At 41.3% G+C, this 24,761-nt stretch overlaps 9 non-coding genes and 1 pseudogene across 9 annotated transcripts; all 10 read right to left on the bottom strand.

The window, feature by feature from the left end:
- Positions 1–426: 426 nt before the first annotated feature.
- LOC121134869 lies at positions 427–505 on the bottom strand. Its single transcript, XR_005872077.1, has one exon. It is a non-coding gene; the product is annotated as a small nucleolar RNA SNORD115 (small nucleolar RNA).
- Positions 506–2,152: 1,647 nt separating this feature from the next.
- LOC121134878 lies at positions 2,153–2,232 on the bottom strand. Its single transcript, XR_005872086.1, has one exon. It is a non-coding gene; the product is annotated as a small nucleolar RNA SNORD115 (small nucleolar RNA).
- Positions 2,233–3,882: 1,650 nt separating this feature from the next.
- LOC121134893 lies at positions 3,883–3,961 on the bottom strand. The gene has a single exon (XR_005872100.1). It is a non-coding gene; the product is annotated as a small nucleolar RNA SNORD115 (small nucleolar RNA).
- Positions 3,962–5,626: 1,665 nt separating this feature from the next.
- Positions 5,627–5,705, bottom strand: LOC121134880. Its single transcript, XR_005872088.1, has one exon. It is a non-coding gene; the product is annotated as a small nucleolar RNA SNORD115 (small nucleolar RNA).
- A 1,658-nt stretch (positions 5,706–7,363) lies between these two features.
- Positions 7,364–7,442, bottom strand: LOC121134903. Its single transcript, XR_005872110.1, has one exon. It is a non-coding gene; the product is annotated as a small nucleolar RNA SNORD115 (small nucleolar RNA).
- Positions 7,443–8,837: 1,395 nt separating this feature from the next.
- On the bottom strand, positions 8,838–8,916 carry LOC121134918. Its single transcript, XR_005872125.1, has one exon. It is a non-coding gene; the product is annotated as a small nucleolar RNA SNORD115 (small nucleolar RNA).
- Positions 8,917–10,589: 1,673 nt separating this feature from the next.
- LOC121135068 lies at positions 10,590–10,667 on the bottom strand. The gene has a single exon (XR_005872259.1). It is a non-coding gene; the product is annotated as a small nucleolar RNA SNORD115 (small nucleolar RNA).
- A 1,690-nt stretch (positions 10,668–12,357) lies between these two features.
- LOC121135017 lies at positions 12,358–12,436 on the bottom strand. Its single transcript, XR_005872210.1, has one exon. It is a non-coding gene; the product is annotated as a small nucleolar RNA SNORD115 (small nucleolar RNA).
- A 2,667-nt stretch (positions 12,437–15,103) lies between these two features.
- Positions 15,104–15,182, bottom strand: LOC121134867. Its single transcript, XR_005872075.1, has one exon. It is a non-coding gene; the product is annotated as a small nucleolar RNA SNORD115 (small nucleolar RNA).
- A 3,742-nt stretch (positions 15,183–18,924) lies between these two features.
- LOC121134968 lies at positions 18,925–18,999 on the bottom strand (annotated as a pseudogene).
- Between the last annotated feature and the right edge of the window lie 5,762 nt (positions 19,000–24,761).

Raw genomic sequence — 24,761 nt, 5'->3', positions numbered from 1 at the left:
GTCAGATTGGATTCCAAAAGGAAGGGAGATCCCAAGTTTTATGGCTTAGTTTTCATTGAAATCCTAGAAGGTCTTGCTATCCAATGATTGAAGGATGATATCATAAGGAGACCTGGGTACATACACTGATATTGCCACGTTCCTGAAGGGGAAATGATTGAGGCACCAGGTTTGACCCCTCATTCACTGAAATGTATAAGAGAATAGATGGAAATGAGCATTGTGCAGATGCTGCCATACGGACATACTTAGATTATGACAAAAGAGCCTTCCTTGGGAGGACTCTTGCTCCCCTAAAGAAGAGCAAAAGGACTTAACAGGATTCCCCAGAAGGGTAACACTGCTGGGTGAATGAGGGCCTGTACACCGGCCTATTGGAAAGGCCTGATGGGACTAGTCCCCCATTTCTCCCCTGTCCTTTAACCTGGGCCTCAGCAACCACAACCCGAGATTGATTTTTATGTCATCACCTCTCTTCAGGAAGTAGGTTTGTCATCATAGACCCGTGTCCTCAAAAGGCATAGCTATACATTCTAGTGGAACACAAACAGTGCTACTTACCAGGATGACAAAGACCATCCATTCAGAAGGTATGTCTCAGCAATCTTCACATAAATGGTCAGCGGGCAATAGAGTCCTGAGGGAATCAACCAGAATCAGTAATCTCAGTGAAGAAAATTTATGGATCCAAATTTACACGTCAGTGTCACCATAATCGCAATGCTCAGGTTTGGAATTCCCAATATCTACAATGTGATGATTGTGTGCAATGATAATCAGTGCTTCGGGGTAGATAATGAAAAATTGCAAATGGCGTTATCTTGTGATTAACCCATCACTGGTTTCATTCTCATCCTCACTGCCAGCATTCAATGTTTGTGGTGCCAGAACATGGGAAGGGCATTTTGTAGGTCTGGTGAAAACATATTTCCATTGATCATTCACTCTGTCTCACTAGGTTCAAGACATCTCATCTCTTCAGCACTGAGCTATCCTATTACCCTGTCACATCACTAGGTACTCACCAATGTAGGATGTAAACCTCAAGTTTCTTAGTGCCCTAGCATCACAAGCATGGGATGCCTTCACCAGTTCACTTACCCTACCTTATCACAGAAAGGATGGAGGCTTTATATCTTGGGATGACATTCATGTGTTTGAAATTTCTTGGCACATATATGTGGTGAGTGTGTATCCAATAATGCTGAGCCTGTGCATATATGCCAAGAGGGGAAGGCCTGTCCAGTTGCACATTGACGTATTGCCTCATGTGGCCTTTTGCCTTCATATCAGGACAATTTCACTAATCCTAACAAAAATAAATGGTATCTGAGTTTAACTTACTGTTGTGTACATTGGTCCACTAGGACACTGTGACTGTGTATATGTGCTTAGACCCTCAGAAAGTTAACCTAGTGATCACTCTGCACTCCTGTGCCTGCAGACTGGACAATCCTGAGAAACATCTATGCAAGACTGGAGCATGAATAATTTCTAGCACAGTGAGAACATAAAACGCTTGCCAAGGTAGTAACAATAAATGAGGAATGTATTTGAAATATACATTCACATGTCAATGTGCTGCGTAATTAAATGGACCCAAAGTCGTGATCCATTACTTGTTCCCACCCGTTTAAAAATTCACAGCTTAGTTACCCAGTATCGACTCATTGGAATTATAAAGTCAAGGCATCTTTATTTAACATCCGTTTATCATGGTCTTAGTCAGATTGGATTCCAAAAATGAAGGGGTAATCCATGTTTTATGACTTGGATTTCATTGGAATCCTTGAAGTTCTTGCTTTCTAATGTTTGAATGATGATATAAAAAAGAGACGTGGGTACATACACTGATATTGCCACGTACCTGAAAGTGAAATGGTTGAGGCACCATGTCTGACCCATCGTTCACTGAAATGCATAAGAGAATAGATGGAAATGAGTATTGTGCTGATGCCGGCAAAATGGACATACTCAGATTTTACCAAAAGAGCCTTCCTTGGGAGGACTCATGCTCCCTTAAAGAAGAGCAACAGGACTTAACAGGATTCCCCAGAAGGGAAACACTGCTGGTTGAATGAGGGCCTGTACACGGGCCTATGGGAAAGGCCTGATGGGAATAGTCCCCCATTTCTCCCCTGTCCTTTATCCTGGGCCTCAGCAACCGCAACCCGAGCATTGATTTTTATATCATCACCTCTCTTCAGGACGTAGGTTTGTCATCATAGACCCGTGTCCTCAAAAGGCATAGCTATACATTCTAGTGGGACACAAACAGTGCTACTTACCAGGATGACAAAGACCATCTATTCAGAATGTATGTCTCAGCAATCTTCACATAAATGGTCAGCGGGCATTAGAGTCCTGAGGGAATCAACCAGAATCAGTAATCTCAGTGAAGAAAATTTATGGATCCAAATTTACACGTCAGTGTCACCATAATCGCAATGCTCAACTTTGGAATTCCCAATATCTTCGATTTGATGTTTGTGTGCATTCGTAATCAGTGCTTCGGGGTAGATAATTATAAATTGCAAATACCGTTATCTTTTGACTAAACACATCACTGTTTTCATCCTCATCCTAACTTCCAGCATTCAATGTTTGTGCTAACAGTCCATGGGAAGGACATATTATAGGTCTGGTGAAAACATTTTAAGATCTGATCATTCACTGTGTCTCACTAGGTTCAAGACATCTCATCTGATCAGCAATCAGCTATCCTATTCCCCTGTGACATCACTAGGTACTCACCATTGTACGATGTATAAATCAAGTTTCTTAAGTGCCCAAGCACCACAAGCATGGGATGCCTTCACCAGTTCTCTTACACTACCTTAACACAGGAAGGATGAAGGCTTTATATCTTGGGATGACTTTCGTGTGTTTTGAAATTTCATGGCAATTATATGTGGTAAGTGTGTATCCAATAATGCCGAGCCTGTGCATATATGCCAAGATGGGAAGGCCTGTCCAGTTGCACATATTCGTATAGCCTCATGTGGCCGGTTGCCTGCATATCAGGACAAGTTCACTAATCCTAAAAAAAAGAAATGGTATCTGAGTTTAACCTACTGATATATACATTAGTCCACTAGAACACTGTGAGTGTGTGTCTCCCTTTTGACCCTCACAAAGGTAACTAAGTGATTTCAATGCACTCCGGGCCCTGCAGACTGGACAATCCTGAGGCACATCTATGAAAGACTGGAACATGAATAATTCCTGACACAGTGAGAACGTAATACTCTTGCCAAGGTAGTAACAATCACTGTGGAAGGTATTTGAAAAATACATTCACCTATCAATATGCTGTGTAATAAAATGGACTGAAAGTCCTGATCCATTTCTTGGTACCACCTGTTCAAAAATTCACAGCTCAGTTACCCAATATCTAATAATTGGAATTATAAGTCAAGGCATCTTTAATTACCAACCTTTTATCCTGGTCTTTGTCAGATTGGATTCCAAAAAGGAAGGGAGGTCCCAAGTTTTATGGCTTAGATTTCATTGGAATCCTAGAAGGTCTTGCTTTCGAATGTTTGAAGGATGATATCAAAACGAGACCTAGGTACATACACTGATATTGCCACATACCTGAAGGTGAAATGATTGAGGCACCAAGTCTGAATCGTCGTTCACTGAAATGCATAAGAGAATAGATGGAAATGAGCAATGTTCTGATTCCAGCCTACTGGACATACTTAGATTTTGCCAAAAGAGCCTTCCTTGGGAGGACTCATGCTCCCCTAATGAAGAGGAGCTGGACTTAACAGGATTCCCCGGAAGGGTAACACTGCTGGGTGAATGAGGGCCTGTCCAACGGCCTATGGGAAAGGCCTGATGAGACTAGTCCCCCATTTCTCCCCTGTCCTTTAACCTGGGCCTCAGCAGCAGGAACCTGAACATGATATTTTTGTCATCACCTCTCTTCATGACGTAGGTGTGTCATCATAGACCCGTTACACATAAGACATAGCTATACATGCTAGTGGAACACAAACAGTGCTACTTACCAGGATGACAAAGACCATCTATTCAGAAGGTATGTCTCGGCAAGCTTCACACAAATGGTCAGCAGGCATAAGCCTCCTGAGGATATCAAACAGAATCAGTTATCTCAATGAAGATAATTTAGGGATCCCAATTTACAAGTCAGTTTCAGCATAAATGCAATGCTCAGGTTTGGAACTCCCAATATCTACATTGTGATGAACTGTGTGCATTGATAATCAGTGCTTCGGGGTAGTTAATGATAAATTGAAAATGCAGTTATCTATTGCACACCTAGCCAATATTAACCCATCACTGTTTTGACTCTCATCCTCACTGGCAGCATTCAATCCTAGAGCTGACAGACCATGGGTAGGGCATATTATAGGCCTGGAGAAAACATTTTAACATCTGATCATTCACTGAGTCTCACTAAGTTCAAGATATCTCATCTGCTCTGCATTGAGCTATCCTATTTCCCTGTGACTTCACTACATATTCACCATTGTAGGATGGATAAACTCAAATTTCTTAAGTTCCCAAACACCACAAACTTGGGGTGCCTTCACCAGTTCCGTTATCCCACATTATCACAGGAAGGATGGGGTTCTTTATAGCTTTGGATGACTTGCATGTGTTTGAAATTTCATGCCACTTATATGTGGTGAATGGGTATCCACATAAAGATGAACATGAGCATATATGCCTAGGAGGGAATGCCTGTCCAGCTGCACATTGTCGTATTGCCGCATGTGGCCGGTTGCCTGCATATCAGGACAAGTTCTCTAATCCTAACAAAAAGAAATGGTATCTGAGTTTAACCTACTGAGATGTACATTAGTCCACTTGAACACTGTGAGTGTGTGTCTCCCTTTAGACCTTCAGAAAGAACACCTAGTGATCTCCCTGCAATCCTGGACCTGAAGACTGGACACACATGAGCAAGATCTATGCAAGACTGGAGCATGAATAATTCCTGGCACAGTGACAACATAAAACTCTTGCCAAGTTAGTAATAATCAATGTGGAAGGTATTTGAAAAAAACATTCACCTATCAATATGCTGGGTAATTAAAATGGTCTGAAAGTCCTGATCCATTTCTTGATCCCACCTCTTCGAAAATCACAGCTCAGTTACCCAATATCTAATAATTGGAATTATACAGTCAAGGCATCGTTAATTACCACCCTTTTATCATGGTCTTAGTCAGATAGGATTCCAAAAAGGAAGAGAGCAACCAAGTTTTATGGCTTAGATTTCAATGGAATCCTAGAAGGCCTTGCTTTCTAATGTTTGAGGGAGGATATCAAAACGTGACCTGGGTACATACAGAGAAATTACCACGTACCTGAAGGTGAAATGATTGAGGAACCAAGACTGAATCATCGTTCACTGAAATGCATAAGAGTATAGATGCAAATGATCAGTGTGTTGATGCCGGCCATATGGACATACTTCGAGTTTGCCAAAAATCCTTCTTTGGGAGGACTCATGCTCCCCTAATGAAGAGCAACTGGACTTAACAGGATTCCCCAGAAGGGAAACACTGCTGGGTGAATGAGGGCCTGTACACAGGCCTATGGGAAAGGGCTGATGGGAGTAGTCACCCATTTCATCCCTGTCCTTTAACCTGGGCCTCAGCAGCTGGAACCTGAGCATGATTTTTATGTCATCACCTGTCTTCATGACGTAGGTTTGTCATCATAGACCTGTGTCCTCAGAAGGCATAACTATACATGCTAGTGGGACACAAACAGTGCTACTTACCAGGATGACAAAGACCATCTATTCAGAAAGTATCTCGACAAGCTTCACACAAATGATCAGTGGGCATTAACCTCCTGAGGGTATCAAGCAGAATCAGTTATCTCATTGAAAAAATTCATGGGCTCCATATTTACAAGTCAGTGTCAGCACAATCGCAATGCTCAGGTTTGGAATTCCCTATATCTACAATGTGATGATTGCGTGCATTGTTTATTAGTGCTTTGGGGTAGATAATGATAAATTGCAAATGCAGTTATCTTTAGCCACACCTAGCCAAGATTAACCAATCACTGGTTTCATCCTCATCCTCACTGCAGGCATTCAATGCTTGAGCTGACAGACCATGGGAAGGGCACATTATAGGTCTGGTGAAAACGTTTTACCATCTGATCTTTCACTGTGTCTCACTAGGTTCAAGACATCTCATCTGCTCTGCACTGAGCTTTCCTATTTCCCTATGACATCACTGAGTCAGTACTCACCAATATAGGATGTATAACCTCAAGTTTCTTAACTGCCCAAGCACCACATGCATAGGATGCCTTAACCTGTTCTCTTACCGTATCTTATCACAGGAAGAATCGAGGCCTTTATAATTTGGGATGACAATCATGTGTTTGAAATTTCATGCCAATTATGTGTGGTGAGTGGTTATCCCCATAATGCTGAGCCTGTGCATCTATGCAAAGAGGGGAATGACTGTCCAGTTGCATATTGACAAATTGCCTCATGTGGCCTGTTGCCTGCATCTCAGGGCAAGTTCACTAATCCTAACAAAAAGAAATGGTATCTGAGGTTAACTTACTGATGTGTACATTAGTACACTAGAACACTGTGAGTCTCTCTCAATTTGACCCTAAGAAAGGTAACCTAGTGATCTCCCTGCACTCCTGGGCCTGCAGAGCGGACACTCCTGAGCAACATCTATGTAAGACTGGAGCATATATACTTCCTGGCACAGTGAGAACATAAAGCTCTTGCCAAGGCAGTAACAATCAATGTGGAAGGTTTTTGAAACATACATTCACCTATCAATGTGCTGTGTAATTAAAGTGGTCAGAAGTCCTGATCCATTTCTTGATCCCACCTGTTCACAGCTCAGTTACCCAATATCTACTAATTGTATTTATAAAGTCAAGGCATCTTTAATTACCATCCTTTTATCATAGTCTTAGTCAGATTGGATTCCAAAAAGGAAGGGAGATCCCAAGCTTTATGGCTTAGATTTCATTGGAATCTAGGAAAGTCTTGATTTCTAATGTTTGAAGGAGGATATCAAAACGAGACCGAGGTACTTAAACTGATATTGGCACGTACAGGAAGGTGAAATGATTGAGGCACCAAGTCTGAATGCTCGTTCACTGAAATGAATAATAGAATAGATGGAAATCAGCAGTGTGCTGATGCCGGCCATCTGGACATATTTAGATTTTGCCAAAAAGTGCCTTCCTTGGCAGGACTCATGCTCCCCTAAAGAAGAGCACCTGGACATAACAGGATTCCCCAGAAAGGAAACACTCTGTGTGAATTAGGGCCTGTACACGGGCCTATTGCAAAGGCACGATGGGACTAGTTCCCCATTTCTCGCCTGTCCTTTTACCTGGGCCTCAGCTGCCGGAACCAGAGCATGATATTTATGTCACCACCTCTCTTCATGACATAGGTTTGTCTTCATAGACCCGTGTCCTCAGAAGGCATAGCTATACCTGCTAGTGGGACACAAACAGTGTTACTTATCATGATGATGAAGACCATCTATTCTGAGTGTATGGCTCGGCAAGCTTCACACAAATGGTCAGCGGGCATAAGCCTCCTGAGGATATCAAGCAGAATCAGTTATCTCAGTGAAGAAAATTTATGGATCCAAATTTACAAGTCAGTGTCAGCACAATCGCAATGCTCAGATTTTAATTCCCAATATCTACAATGTGATGATTGTGTGCATTGATAATCATTGCTTCCGGGTAGATAATGATAAATTGCAAATGCAGTTATCTTTTGCCACACCTAGCTAAGATTAACCCTGCCCAGAGGCAGTAACAATCAGTGTGGAATTTATTTGAAAAATACTTTCACCTATCAATGAGCTGTGCAAGAAAAATGGACTGAACTCCTTCACCCATTTGTTTTGTCCCATATCTTTGAAATTTCACAGCTCAGTTAACCAATACCTACTATAGGAATTCTAAATAACTCGGAATCTTTTATTTCCAACTTTTTATCATGGTTTTAGTCTGAGTGGATTCCAAAAAGAAAGCGAGAGCCCAAGTTCACTGGCTTAAATTTCACTGGATTTCTAGAATGTCTTGTTTTCTAATGTTTGAATAATGATATCCAATTGAGACATAGGCACTTAAGCTGATATTTCCACATACCTGAATGTGAAGTGATTGAGGTACAGTAGGAGGAAGTCTGATGCCGTCATTAAACATGTGACTTATTAGAGATACATACAGATGAGGTAATAAAAGTTCGGTTTACCACACCACTAACCACACCCACTTTAGGCAGGACTGAAGACGTATATGGCTGGAGGTAAAGACGTATACGTACGTAGGCAGAACTACGTCACTAGCCAGGCCCACTTTTGGACATGGCTAGGGGGCGTTACGGGGGAAGGTATAAAAGACAGCACACAGGAAGTCTCGGTCTCTTTTCCTGGAGTTCGGCTTCTGGCTCGGCAGAGGAAACGGCTTGTATCATCTGGGTTACTTGTTTGGTATCTTGTGAGTATTTCTACATTAAATACTTAGCTTTACTTTCAGTAATTGTGTGTCTCGTATCGTTACAGCGTCCGTTGAAGCCTACAAGGCACCAAGTCTACATGCCTGTTAACTGAAATGCAGAAGAGAGTGGATGGAAATGAGCAGTGTGCTGATGCCGTCCAGGTTGACAAACATAGATTTTTGCCAAAAAGTGCCTTCCTTGGCAGGATTCAGGCTCATCTAAGGGAGAGCACCTGGACTTAACAGGATTCCCCAGAAGGGAAACACTGCTGGGTACTGAGGGCCTGTGCACTGGCCTATGAGAAAGGCATGATGGGCCTAGTCACCCATTTCTCCCTGACCTTTTGCCTGGGACTCAGAAGCCCCATCCTGAGCATGATATTTATGTCATCACCTCTCTTCATGACGTTGGTTTGTCCCCATAGACCCATGTCCTCAACAGGCATTGCTATACCTGCTCGTGCGTCACAAACTGTGATACTTACCAGGATGACAAAGACCATCTGTCTAGAAGGTAGGTCTCAGCAAGCTTCACACAAATGTTCAGCGGGCATTAGACTCCTGCAGGGTATCAAGCAGAACCAGTTGTCTCAGTCAAGGAAAATTTTATGGTTCCAAATTTACAAGTCAGTGTCAGCAGAATTGCAATGCTCGGTTTGGAGTGCCCATATATAGATTATGATGATTGGGTGCATTGATAATCAGTGCTTTGTGGTAGATAAAGTTAAATTGCAAATGCAGTTACCTGTTTGCACACCTAGCCAAGTTTAACCCTTCACTGGTTTCATCCTCATGCTCACTTCCAGCATTTATTGCATGAGGTGACAGACCATAGGGAATGCATATTATATTCCTGGTGAAAACATGTTACCATCTGATCATTCATTGTGTCTTATAAGGTCCAAGGTATCTCAGCTGCACTGCATAGAGCTATCATATTTCCCTCTGATATCATTGAATACTCACTATTGTAGGATGCATAACCTCAAGTTTCTTAATTGCCCAAGCACAACATGCATATGAAAACTTCACCTGTTCTCCTGGCTAATACCTTATCACATGAAGGATGGATGCCTTTATAACTTGGGATGCCATTCATGATTTTGAAATTTCATGCCACTTATGTGTGGTGAGTGGGTCTCCTCATTTTGATGAGCCTGTGCATCTAGGCAATAGTGGTATGCCTGGCTAGATATTCACTGTTGAATTGCCTCATGTTGCCTAATGCCTGAATGGCAGAAAAAGTTCACTAATCCTAATAAAATGAAAAGGTATCATATTTTGCCTTACTTATATGTATATTAGTCCGTATAAATCTCTGAGTCTCTGTCTCAATTTTGAGCCTTACACAGGTAACGTAGTGATCTCCCTTGAGTCGAGGCCACTTACACTGGATAATCCTGAATGCCATCAACTCAAGTGTGGAGCATGAAACCTTCCTGACACTGTTAGAACATGAAGCTTTTGCCAAGGCATTTACAATCAATATGGAAGTTATTTGAAGAATATATTCACCAATCAATGAGCTGTGCTAGGAATATGGCATGAACTTCCGTAACCATTCCTTGTGAATTACCTCTTGGAACAGTCACTGCACAGTTACACAATACCTAGCACTTGGAATGCTAAAAGACATGGCAGCGTGAATTATTATTCTTTTATCATGGTCTTAGGCCTAGGGGATTCCTAAAGGGAAGGGAGAACCCAAGTTCTATGCCTTAAATATCACTTGATTCAGAGAAGGTCATGTTTTCTAATGTTTGAAGGCAGATATCCAAAGCAGACCCAGGCACTTAACATGAACTTTCCACTTACCTTGAGGAGAAAGGGTTGGGGCACCAAGTATGCATCTTGTATCACTGAAATCCATAAGAGAAAGATGGACATGAGCAAAGTCCTCAGGCCGGCCAGCATTGACATACATGGTTTGCCCAAATTATGGCCTTCTGTTGCAGGACTCATGCTCTCCAAAAGAAGAGCAACTAGATCTCACAGGAATCCCCAGACAGGGAACCATTGCTTTGTAAATGAGGGCCTTTGTTATGGCTTACGAGAATGCCCTAAGTAACTTTGGTCCCCATTTGTCTCCTGTCCTTTAGCCTGGGCCTCAGCATAATCCTATTGAGCATGATTTGATGTTATCATCTCTCTTCATGACATTGGTTTGCCATCATAGACCCATATCCTCAGAAGGCATATCTATACCTGATAATGGGACACAAACCATGCTTCTTACCAGGATGACAAAAACCATCTAGAAGGTAATGTCAGCAAGCTTTAGACCAATGGTCCGCTTGCATTAGGCTCCTGCATGTAATCAAGCAGAATCAATTCTCTTAGTCAAGAAAATTTAGCATCACCAAAATGTTATATCAGTGTCAGAGGAATTGAAATGCCCAGCTTCAGAAATCCAAACACTCTACACAATTTTTGGGGAAAAATGTTATTCATAGTCATGGAAGAGATAATGAAAAATTTTAATACTTGTTGCTTGTTTGCTACCTGTAGACAAGAATAATCCTTCCAATGTTTCACCCTCATCATCACTGCATGATTCGATAGCATTAGCTGACAGAGAATTTGGAAGATATATAATTGGTCTGCTGAAAACATTTTACCTTCTGATCAGGCAATGTTTCTTACAAAGTCCAAGACAATTCATGACCAGTTCTTTGCAAAGCTCTATCCCAGAAAGCTCTATCCTATTTACTCTGATATCAGCGAGAAATCACCATTGTCAGATGCATAACCTCAATGTTCTTTATTGGCCAATCACCACCTGCTAGGACACCTATACCTGGACTCTTGGCCCATTTCTTATGACATATGCAAAGAAGTCTTTGCAACTTGGGATGTCATTCATGTGGTTGAAATTGCATGCCAGTGATGTGTGGTGAGTGTGTCTCTACCTGTTGATGAGCATGGTCATCTAGGCAAAGTGGGGAATACATGGCCAGATGCAACCTTTCGAATTGACACAAATAGGCTTAAGCCTGTATGGCAGGACAATTTCACTAATCCTACAGAAGTGAAAATGTATCAGTGTTTCTCTAACATATATGTATATTTGTGCACTAGGTTACTGTCTGCCTCATGAGCCCCAGAATAGTAACATGGAGTTATCCTGCTGTCTAGACCTTGCATAGTGGTCATTCTTGAGCACCGTCTATACAAGTTTGGAGCATGTCACCCACCTGACCCAGTGAAAACAGGAAGCATTTGTCCCTGCTGTAACAATCAGTATGGGAAGTAGATAGATACTCCACGAAGGGGATTTGAAGGTCACATTCAACTATCATTGAGCTATGCAAGGAAAAGATCCTGAATGTCCTGACCCAAGCCTTGTGTCCTACCTCAGAGAACAGTCAGTGCTCTCTTACCCAGTACCTACTACTTGGAATTCTACAAGGTAATGCAGTATGAATTGCCAACCTTTTTCATGGTTAGGTCTAGGGGATTCCAAAAAGCAAGAGAGAGCCCAACTTGTATCCCTTAAAGGTCACTGCATTCCTAGAAGGTCATGCTTTCTAATGTTTGAAGGCATATATCCGAAAGAGATCTAGCTATTACCACGAACTTTCCATTTACCTTAAGGTGAAATTACTTGGTTAGAAGACAGCATCCTGGATCACTGAAATGCAAAACAGAAGAGATGGACACGAGCAAAGTGCTAATGCCTACCAGCCTTGTCATACATAGATTCCCCAACTAATGCCTTCTGAGGAAGGACTCATGCTCTTCTAAAGTAGAGCACCTGTACCTTAAAGGATTCTATAGACATGAAAACACTCCTGGGTGATTAAAGGCCTGTGCACTGGCCTATGAGAATAGTGGTGACTAGGACCCCATTTCTCCCCTGTACTTTAGCCTGGGCATCAGCGTAATCCCATTGAGCATGATTTTTATGTCATCACCTCTCTTCATAACATTGGTTTGTCATCATAGATCCCCATCCTCAGAATGCATAGCTATACCTGATAGTGGGAAATAAACCGTGCTACTTGCCAGCATGACAAAGAACATCTAGAAGATATGTCTCAGCGAGCTTCTGACAAATATCAGCCAGCAATAATCTCTTGCAAGGGATCATGCAGAATCAGTTCACTTAGTCAAGGAAAATTTGGTGTCCCCAAAATGTCATGTCAGTGTCAGAGGAACTGAAATGCCAAGCTTCGGAACATCCAAACTCTCTACACGATAGTTGATGGCAATTGTTAATCAAATTTGTGGAAGAGATAATGAAAAATTTTAATGCTTGTTAACTTTTTGTTTAAACTTTCAAATGATTAACCAACATCCTAACCACCTGCATTCATATCATTAGCTGACAGAACATTGCGTAGGCATATTTTAGGTCTGTGGAAAAATATTTAGCTTCTGATCTGGCACTTTGTCTTACAAGGTCCAAGAACATTCATATCCAGTTATTTGCAGGACTCTATCCCATTTCCCTCTGACATCACAGCCCAATCACCATTGTAAGATGCATGACTTTATGCTTCTTTATAGCCCATTCACTGTGTGATTAGGATAGCTAAACCTGTACTCTTGACCCATTTCTTTTTTTTAATTTTATTTTCCAGTTTAAATTTAGATAAGAAACAAGGTTGCTTCACAAGTCACTTCCAGGTCCCTCTCCCTTTCCCTTCCCTCCTCCCGTGCCCTCCCCCTAACCGCCTCCATTATTCCCTCATTCCCCCAGGGAGGGTGAGGCCCTCCATGGGGGTGTCCATAGTCTGTCTTTTCATATAGGGGAGAGCATAGACCCTTCCCCAAGTGTTCAGGGTGAGAGTGCACCTCACATTGTTCTATGGGAGACCAAAGTCCGTGTGTATACTTGGGATGCGTACTGATCTGCTGCCCAAGGCTCAATAGATTACCTAGGCCTCCTCACTGACACTCAGATTAAGGGGGTCTTGATCAGTCCCATGCTGGATTCCCAGGCTGATGCCTGGGATTCAAGAGTTAACCTTTGTCTGGTCAGCTGTTTCTGGTGGTTAAACCGGCCGAGTCTTAATCCCTTTGATCATCAGTCCTCCCTCTCTGTTACTGGCTTTCTTGATTTCAGCTCAGTACTTAACCAAGTGAGTCTGCCTCTTCTTCGATCAGCCGCTAAATGAAGTCTCTGTTTCCCAGACTCTCTGGCCATAGGATTGTAGGCTGGCACTCCCCAGATCTATGTCTAAAATCCATATATGAGAGAGTACATGCCATGTTTCTCTTTTTGTGACTGGGTTACCTCACTCAGGATGGTTTCTTCTAGTGTCATCCATTTGCCTGCGAATCTCAAGATTCCATTACTTTTTTCTGCTGAATAGTTCTCAATTGTGTAGCATTTTCTCTATCCCCTCTTCGGTTGAGGGACATCTAGGTTGCTTCCAAGTTCTGCCTATTACAAATAAATCTGCTATGAACATGGTGAAACAGACATCTTTGTTGTATGAATGGGCATCTTTTGGATATATGCCTAAGAGTGGAGTTGCTGGGTCTTGTGGTAGGTTGATGCTTCTTTATAGCCCTTCACTGTGTATAGGATACCTAAACCTGTACTCTTGACCCATTTCTTATCACACATGCAACGTAAGCATTTGCAGCTTGGAGTGTCATTAATGTGGTTAAAAATCCATGCCACTGATGTGTTAGGAGTGGGTCTAAACATGATGAAGAGCCTGTAAATCTCGCCAAAAGTGGAATACCTGGCCAGATGCATCCTGTCAAATTGCCTCATGTGGCCTGATGCCTGAATGGCAGGAAAAGTTCACTAATCCTAACGAAAGAAAAGATATCCGAGGTTGCCTAAGTGATATGTAATTTGTACTGTGAGTCTACATCTGCCTTATGAGCCCCAGAGAAGTAACCAAATTTTCTCCTTGCACTTGATTGCCTCAATGTATACATTATTAAGTGACATCTTTGAGTGTTTGTATCATGTCATACTCCTGACACAGCAAGAATATAAAGCTCTGTCTCCAGCAGTAACATACAACATGAGAGTTCAATAGACACCCCAAGGCAGGGATTTCAAGATCACAATCACTTATCACTGAGCTCTGCAGGGAGAATCCCTGAACATCCTGGTCTAAGGTTTTTGAACCACTTCCCAGTCCAGCCAGTCCTCTGTTTCCCATTACCTATTATTTGAATTCCACAAGAATTGCAGTTTCAATTAGCATCCTGGTCTCATGGGTTTATTGCTAGGTGATTCCCAAAAGGAAAGGAGAACACAAGTTTTGTGCTGCAAGTTTTTGTTTTCATAGAAGTTCATGAATTTCAATCTTTGAATGCACATCTCCAGGATTTAGCCAGCCACTTATGCTGATATTTCCACTTACATGAATGTCTCATGATTGAGGCACCATGTTGGCATCTGGGATCACTGAAATGCAGAAGAGAAGAGATGGACATGAGAAGAGTGCTGATGCATGGCATCCTTGATACATGAGAGTGGCACAACTTCCTTCTGATGGAGGCTCAGTGCTCCTCTAAACAAGAGCAACTGTACCTCACAGGATTCCCAAGAGAGGGAAATACTCCTGGGTGAATGAGGCCCTGTGCAAAAGCCTATAAGAGTGGCCTGAGGAGATTAGGTCCTCGTTTTTAAACTTTTCTTTTGCTTGGGCCTCAGCATAAACTGATTGTGCATCATTTTTGTGTCATCAGCTCTATTCATGACATTGGTTTGTCATCATAAACCTGGGTCCTAAGAAAACATAGCTATACTTGATATTGTGTCACAAACATTGCTTCTTAGCAGGATGACAAAGACCATCTAGAAGGTACATCTCTGTGAGCTTTGGACAAATGAGAATGTGGCATTTGGCTCCTGCATGGTATCAAGCGTAATCAGTTCTCTTACCCAAGGAAACATATTTGGGGGCCAAAATATCATGTCGGTGTCATTGGAATTGTAATGCCCATCTTCAGAATTCCCAATCCCTCAAGCATGATAATTGGGTCAATCGCTAATCAAAGCCATAGAAGAAATAATGAAAAAATTTCATGGTGGTTACCTGCTTGCCACACCAAGCCACGTTTAACTCTTCAGTTTTTTCAACCTCATCCTCACTTCCTGCATTCATAGCATTGTGAAGGCATATTATAGGTTTGTTGAAAGAATTTTAGCATCTGATCATGTAGTGTGTCATAAAATTTCCAACCTGTCATTTTTTGTTCTTTGACGAGTGCTATCCCATTTCCCTATCACCATAGTAAGTTTGGCACATTCAAATTTCTTAATTGTCCAAGCACTTCCGGTAAATGATGCCTACACATGTTCTCTGAGGTCTGTTCAATGAAGAAGCACAGAATGATCAATAATATTTGGTGACTACATCAGTGACTTCACAATGGAATTCCACTCTATGTGATCTATAATTCTATTGTAATGAAATATGATAAATAGATCCAGGGTTGCCTAAACAACCCTATAAAATAAAGGGACATCTGTAACTTCAAGCTCTATTACAGAGCTATAGTCTTGAAAACTTATTTGTATTGGCACAAAAATATACAGGTGGACCAATGGAATTGAATTGAACACCCTGAGATGAATTCACAAACCTTTGAACACTTGATTTTGATAGAGAAGCTAAAATTATACAATGGAAAAAAGAAAGCATCTTCAAAAAATAGTACTGGTATAACCGGATATAGGCATTCAGTAGAAAGTAGATATATCCATGTCTATATTTTCCTTGCACAAAAGTTAAGTACAAATGGATCATAGACCTCCAACATAAATACAAACACAATGAAATTCTTAGAAGAGAAATTGGGAGATATTCAGTTAATTGGTACAGGAGACAGCTTCCTGAATATAACACCAGTAGCAAAGACTCTGATATTAACAATTAACAAATGAGGCCTCCTGAAACTAAGAAGTTTCTGTAAGGCAAAGGACACAGTCTGCAAGACAAAAAGACAGACCTTCAAATGGGAAAACGATATTAACTATACCCACATCATACAGAAGGCTGATCTACAATATTTAAAAAAACAGAAGACACAGTTCCCCAATACACCAATGAATGCAAATTAAAACTGGGGTACAGAACTAAAAAGAGAATTCTCAATAGTAGAATCTTGAATGGCTGAGAGACACTTGAGAATGTGCTCAACATCCTTAGCTAAGAGATAAATGCAAATCAAAGCAAATCTGAGAAATCATCTCATTCATGTCAGAATATTTTTTCCCTTTCCTGTGTGGGCGGCTCTTCTGGAGGCCGGGAGCGGCCCCGAAGATGTCAGAATAGCTAAAAACAAGAACAATGACGACAATTTATGCAAGAGTTGATGCAAAGAGAGGATAACAATCTGTCACTGCTGGAGGGAAGGCAAACTCATACACCCACTTTGGAAATCAGTATGAAGATTCCTCAGGAAAATGGGAATCAGTCTACCACAAGACCCAGGGATTCCACTCTAAGACATATATCAAAAGGTTCAATTTCATACAAAAAAGACATCTGTTCCAATATGATCATAACTGCAGTATTTGTAATTGTCAGAACCTGGAAACAAACTATATGCTCCTCAATTGAATAATGGTTACAGAATATATGGTATGTTTACACAAATGGTCAGCTGGGATTAGGCTCCTGCAAAGAATCAAGTAGAATCAGTTCTCTTATTGATGGAAAATTTTGCATCACCAAAATGTCATGTTAGTGTCAGAGGAATTGCAATGCCCAGTTTTTGAACGTCCATATGTTTGAGCATAATAATTGGGGGCATATGTTAATCAAATCCTTGAAAGAGATAATGAAAATTTTAACAGTGGTTACATATTTGCCACCCCTAGACAAGTATAACGCTTCACTTGTATCACCCTCATCCACACTGCCTGCATTCATGGCATCAGCTTTCTGACCATTGGGAAGACATTTTACATGTTTGTTGAAAAGTTTTTAGCTCTTTTTTATTTTTCATTTTAAATTTAGATAAGAAACTAGGTTGCTTCACAAGTCAGTTCCAGGTCCCATTCCCTTTCCCTCCTCTCATCCCGTACCCTCCCCCCAATCGCCCCATTATCCCCTCAATTCCCCAGGGAGAGTGAGGCACTCCACGGGGTGTCAATAGTCTGTCATTTCATATAGAGCACACCTAGACCCTTCCTCAAGAGTTGAGGGTGAGAGTGCACCTCACATTGTTGGATGGGAGTCCAAAGTCCGTGTGTATACTCGGGATGGGTACTGATCTGCCGACCAAGCTGATCATACACAGTGTCATAAAAGTTCCATCCTGTCATTTGCAGTTCTTAACACAGCGCTGTCTTGTTTCCCTCTGAAATCATAGACTAATCAGTATAGTAAGATAGGTATGTTCAAAGTTCTTAATTGTGCATGTACAGCCTTATTAGGATGTCTACACACCTTCTCTTGGCACATTTCTCATCACATGAGCAGAGGAATCCTTTTGAAGCATGGGATGTCATTCGTGTGGTTGAAATACCATGACACTTATTTGTGGTGAGTGGGTCTCTACATGATGATGAGTCTATGAATGTAGGCAAAGAGTGAAATGCCTGGACAGATGAAACTTCCCTAATTGCCACACTTGGCCTGATGCCTGCAAGGCAGTGCAAGTTCTCTAAAGTTAATGAAAGGAAACTTTTCTGAGTTTGCCTTACTGATATGTACTAGAACATTGTGAGTCTCATTCTGCCTTATAAGACCCAGAGTTTTAACAAAGTGATTTCCATGCAATTGAGGGGTTGCAAGGAGGCCATTCTTAAGTACCATATTTGCAATATTGGAGCATGTCACCCTCCTGAGACAGAGAGAACATGAAGCTCTTTCTCAGCAGTAACAATCAGCAAGGTAAGGAGAAAGAAACCCCAAGGCAGGGATTTCAAAATCACATTCAGCTATCACTGAGCTGTGCAAGAGACAGGGCCTGTATGTCCTGATCCCAACTTTGTGTCCTAAATCCCTGAATAGTCACTGGTCTGTTTCTTAATATCTACTACTTGGAATTCTACAAAACAAGGTAGTTTCGATCAACAGTCTTTTCTCATGGGCTTAGTCCTAGGGAACTCCCAAAAGAAAGGGAGAGCACAAGTTCTTTGCCTTAACTGTCACTGGTTTCCTAGAATGTCATGCTTTCTAATATTTGAAGGCATTGATCAAAAAGATATTAGGCACTTAGTATGATCTTTCTCCTTATCTGAAGATGAAATTCCTGGGGTACCAAGTGTGCATCCAGGAATGAAAAGAGATGGATATGACCAGAGTGCTTTTTCCTTGCAGTTTTGACACACAAGTTTGTGCCAACAAGTGCCTTCTGAGGCAGTGTCTGCGCTTTCCTAAATAAGAGCACCTGGACCTCACAGGATTCCCCACAAAGGGAAACATTTCTGGGTGAATGAAGGCTTGTGAACTTGCCTATGAGAATAACCTGAAGAGACTAGGCCCATATTTCTTCCCTGTATTTTACCATGGGACTAAGTGTAATGTTATTATGATTTTTGTGTCATCACTTCTCTTATTGACTTTCATTTGTAACCATATGCCCGGGAACTCAGAAGGCATAGCTATATCTGGTAGGGGAAAAAATTGATGATTACCAGGAACACAAAGACCATCTAGAAGGTAGGTCTCAGGGTGCTTCGGACAAATGGCCATCTGCATTAGGCTCCTGCAAGAGATCAAGCAGAATCAGTTTTCTTAATCAAGAAAATTTTTGAGGAGCCAAAAGTTTCAAATCAGTGTCAGCAGAATTGCAAGGCATGGCTTCTGTACATCTAAACACCCAAGCATGATAATTTGCGGCCATAGCTAATTAATGCAATGGGGAGATAATGAAAATATTTAATTCTTGTTACCTGTTTTCCACCCCTAGACAAGTTTAACCCTTCACATGTTTCACCATCATCCTCACTGCCTGCATTCATAGCATTAGCTGACAGACCATTGGGAAGGCATATGATAGGCCAGGTGAAAACATTTTAGCTTCTGATCAGGCACTGTGTCTTACAATGTCCAAGACCATTCATCTCCAGTTCTTTGCGTAGCTCTTTTCCATTTCATTCTGACATTATTTAATAATCACCAGAGTTGGATGAGTACCCTCAGCGTTCTTAATTGCAAAATTATTGCCTGCTTAGGTTCCATACTCCCATTCTCTTGGCATATTTCAATTGAGATGTGGCAGCCTTTTTGCATCTTGTGATGTCATGCATATAATTGAAATTCCATAATTCTGATATAAGGAAAGATTTGCTCCATATGATTAGGGGCCTGTGGATCTGAGGCAAAAAGGAGAATGCCTGGCCAGCTCCATTCTCAGGAATTGTCTCATGTTCCCTGAGATCTGGATGGCTGGACAAGTTCACTAATCCAAATGAAATTAAATGGCATCTGCTTTTGCCATCCTGATATGTCCATTAGTGCACAGGAACACTGTGAGTTTCCATCTGCCTTAGGAGACACAGAAAAGTAATCTAATGTTGCCCCTGTAGTCTGTGGCCTGCATAATGGACATTCATGATGACACAAATAGGTGCATAAAAACTTTTTTGTAACATTTATTCTTGCTAACTTGTCTGATCATGAGCCATCTGAGGTTCACATCATATTCCATTTTTTCTGAAGAAGTACAGTAAACAATTACCTCGAGCTTTAATTATGGATTTTGAGTGCTTTTTTTAAATAGTATACTTAGAGTCACCCATTTCACAGCTAAGGAAGCAAATCGTGAAAACTCTTTGAGAACAATGTGACAGTTCACAGAAAAATAAATCATAAATTTTGACTATTAAAATTTTCTCTCTGTTTCTTTGGAATATTCATACCAAATGGGTTCCCTTGTATTCCTCTGAATTCAGGAACAGGATCAGATGAATAGGAATGATAATCTGGTAACTGAGAATGAATAAGGAAGAGATAGGAAATCATTGGTGGCATTAACATTTAGTATAGCATGTTTACCTTGGAACTGAAAGGTTAAGATTGAGATGGTTAAAAGAGATATTACAAGATGCCTTTAAAACAGCTGGGGTCTTTTCAATCAAAAAGCAGGACAAATGATATTTGGTGGCTACATCAGTGACTTCACAAGGAATTCCACTCTATGTGACCTAGAATGAAAGTGGATTTTAAATGGGATAAATAGATCCAGGGTAGCCTAAAGTACCCTACACAATAAAGGAATTTCATGAGGCATCATCATCCCTAACTTCAAGCTCTACTACAGAGTTATAGCCCTGAAAACAGCTTGGTATTGGCACAAAAATAGACAGGTAGACCAATGGAATGGAATTGAAAACACAAATTTTAACAAACACATGCATAATCCCTTGATTTTTGACAAAGAATCTAAAATTATGTAATGGAAAAAGAAAGCATCTTCAACAAACTGTACTGGCATAACTGTATATAGGCATGCAGAAGACTGCAGATAGATCTCTGTCTATCACCTTGAAAAACACTTAAGTCCAAATCGGTCAAAGATGTCAACATAAATAAAACCTCACAGAAAATCTGAGAAGAGAAAATGGGAGGTAATCTTCAATAAATTGGTACAGGAGACTGCTTCCTGAATACAACACTAGTAGCACAGTCACTGAGATCAATATTCAATGAATGGGACCTCTTGAAACTAAGAAGCTTTGTAAGGCAAAGGACACAGATATCAAGACAAAAAGTCAGTCTACAGAATGGGAAAAGATATTCACTAACCCCACATCTGACAGAGGGTTGAACTCCAAAATTTACAAAGAATTCAAGAAGCAAGTCTCCAAAACAGCAAAGGATCCAATTGAAAGATGGTGTACAGAACTAAATAGAGCAATGTCAATAGTGGAGTCTAAAATGGCTGAAGACAATTGAGAAAGTGCACAACATCCTTAGCTATTAGTGAAATTAAAATCAAAGCAACGCTGAGATACCATCATACTCCTGTCTGAATGGTAAAAATAAAAAACACCGAAGACAATTTATGCTGTAGAGGATGTGGAGATGAGGGAACACTCCTCCACTGCTGTTGGGAGTGCCAACATATACACCTACTTTGGAAATCAGTTTGGAGATTCCTCAGGATACTGGGAATCAGTCGCGCAAACATCCAGCATTCCACTCTCAGGCATATATCTAAAATATCCAAATTCATACACCAAGGGCATCAGTTACATTCTGTTCATCACAGCATTATTGATAATAGCCAGAAACAGGAAAAAACCTGGATGTCCCTCAACTGAAGAGTGAGTAGATAAAATATGGTACATTTACACAATGGAGTACTACTCAGCAGAAAAAAATGGAATCTGGAATTGTGCATGCAAATGATGGCACTAAAAGAAGCCATCCTGATCATCAGGTAAACAGGCCAGCTTCCCGGCCTGTGTTCCAGAGCCTGCAGATCGCCTGGGAACTGCACAGAGGTCCCAATCCCGGCGGGAGCATCAGGTAAACAGGCCAGCTTCCCGGCCTGTGTTCCAGAGCCTGCAGATCGCCTGGGAACTGCACAGAGCTCCCAATCCCGGCGGGAGCATCAGGTAAACAGGCCAGCTTCCCGGCCTGTGTTCCAGAGCCTGCAGATCGCCTGGGAACTGCACAGAGCTCCCAATCCCGGCGGGAGCCAAGCACCCCAGACTCCAGATCTTCTCTCCCACCAACGATTCCAGGAAAGGAGAGGAGGCTGGGAGTACAGGGAAGTAGCTGTCCCTCTGGCATCATCAGGTAAACAGGCCAGCTTCCCGGCCTGTGTTCCAGAGCTTGCAGATCGCCTGGGAACTGCACGGAGCTCCCAATCCCGGCGGGAGCATCAGGTAAACAGGCCAGCTTCCCGGCCTGTGTTCCAGAGCCTACAGATCGCCTGGGAATTGCACAGAGCTCCCAATCCCGGCGGGAGCCAAGCACCCCAGACTCCAGATCTTCTCTCCCACCAAAGAGACCAGGAAACTACAGGAGCCAGGGAGACCAGGGGAGTAGATGTTCCGGATCAGGTACAACAGGACCCAGCATAGGGTCCAGGGGACCAGGTAGGAGGCTAAGCGCCCCAGATTCCTGTTCTTCTTCTCTACCCACGGACCAGCATTTGGACAAGGCATAGAAGAACCACCAGATTACTGGACTTACTAGCACCCACCAAAAGAGAACTCTGGTCCCCAGACCAGGAAGGGGCTCTTTCTGCACCCACTAAAAGAAGAGATGGGAAAGAGACAATACAAAAACACAGTCAGCAACAGAAAAACAAATATGACACCGCCAGATTCTAGAGACTCCACACCAGCAAGACCCCAATATTCCAAGGCGAAGGAAGCAGAAGAGAACGACCTTAAAAGCACTTTCATGAAAATGATAGAGGCCCTAAAAGAGGATATTGGAAAATCCCTCAAAGAAATGGAAGAAAAAACAAACCAAAAAATGCAAGAAATGGAAGAAAAAACAAACCAAAAAATGCAAGAATTGGAAGAAAAAACAAACCAAAAAAGGCACGAAATGGAAGAAGAAATGAAGCAAAAAATGCAAGAAATGGAAGAAAAAGCAAAGCAAAAAATGCAAGAATTAGAAGAAGAAACATACCAAATAAGGCAGGAAATGGAAGAAGAAACAAAGCAAAAAATGCAAGAAATGGTAGAAAAAACAAAGCAAAAAATGAAAAAAATGGAGGAAGAAACAACCAAAAAAGGCAGGAAATGGAAGAAGAAACAAAGCACAAAATGTGAGAAATGTAACAAAAAGCAAACCAAAAAAAGCAAGAAATGGAAGAAAGAACAAACCAAAAAATTCATAAAAGGCAACAAACGGACGAACAGATAAACAGAAAATTGCAAGAAGCAATGCAAACGCTGCAAGGGTTGAAAACTGAAATAGAGACACTAAAAAAACACAATCTGAAGAAAGGCAGAAAATAGAAAAGCTGGACAAACAGTCAGGCACTACCAATACAAGCATTACCAACAGAATAGAAGAGATGAAAGAGAGAATCTCAAGTGTTGAAGATACATTAGGAGAAATGGATTTATCAACCAAAGAAAACCTTAAATCCAACAAATCCTTAACACAAAACATCCAGGAATTATGGGACACCATGAAAAGACCAAACCTAAGAATAATAGGTATAGAAGAAGGAGAAGAAATCCACCTCAAAGGGGCAGAAGGCATATTCAACAAAATCATAGAAGAAAACTTTCCCAACCTTAAGAAAGACATGCCAATGAAGGTACAAGAAGCCTACAGAACACCAAATAGAGTGGACCACAAAAAAATCCCCTCGCCACATAATAATCAAGACCCCAAACATACAGAATAAAGAAAGAATATTAAGAGCAGCTAAGGAAAAAGGTCAAGTAACATATAAAGGCAGACCTATCAGAATTACACCTGATTTCTCCATGGAAACTCTGAAAGCCAGAAGGTCCTGGATAGATATTCTACCTACACTAAGAGACCATGGATGCCAGCCCAGACTACTATACCCGGCAAAGCTCTCAATCACTATAGACGGAGAAAACAAGATATTCCATGACAAAACTAGATTCAACCAATATGTGTCCACTAACCCAGCCCTACAGAAAATTTTGGAAGGAAAACTCCAACCCAAGGAAGCTAACTACAACCAGAAAAACATAAGCATTAGAGAATCCCTCTCTACCAACAGCCAAAAGAACAAAGGGGCGAAATTCCACCCATAATTCCACCAACAACAACCATCGCAAATCGAAGAAGGATGAGCAATCAATGGTCATTAATATCCCTCAATATTAACGGCCTTAACTCACCCATAAAAAGACACAGACTAGCAGAATGGATTCGAAGACAGAACCCTTCCTTCTGCTGCATACAAGAAACACACCTCACCCTCAAAGACAGACATTACTTGAGAGTTAAAGGTTGGGAAAAATTTTTCAATCAAATGGACCCAAGAAACAAGCAGGGGTAGCAATACTAATATCTAACAAACTAGACTTTAAAATAAAATCAATCAAAAGAGATGAAGGAGGTCATTACATACTCATCACAGGTGAAACCCACCAAGACGAAGTGTCTATCCTGAACATCTATGCCCCCAATACAAAGGCATCCACATTCGTTAAAGAAACATTATTAGAACTTAAATCTCATCTAAAGCCCCACACAGTTATAGTGGGAGATTTCAACACACCACTCTCACCACTAGACAAGAATACCAGACAGGAACTCAACAAAGAAGCAAAGGGTCTAATAGAAGTAATGAAAACAACTGGGATTAACAGATATCTATAGAACATTTCATCCACATAAAAAAGAATATACCTTCTTCTCACCACCACATGGAACCTTCTCAAAAATCGA

Source organism: Mesocricetus auratus, unplaced genomic scaffold (assembly GCF_017639785.1).
Source record: "Mesocricetus auratus isolate SY011 unplaced genomic scaffold, BCM_Maur_2.0 Super-Scaffold_100030, whole genome shotgun sequence".
Classification (NCBI taxonomy): Eukaryota; Metazoa; Chordata; class Mammalia; order Rodentia; family Cricetidae; genus Mesocricetus; species Mesocricetus auratus.
This window is presented reverse-complemented; position numbering and strand designations above follow the sequence as displayed.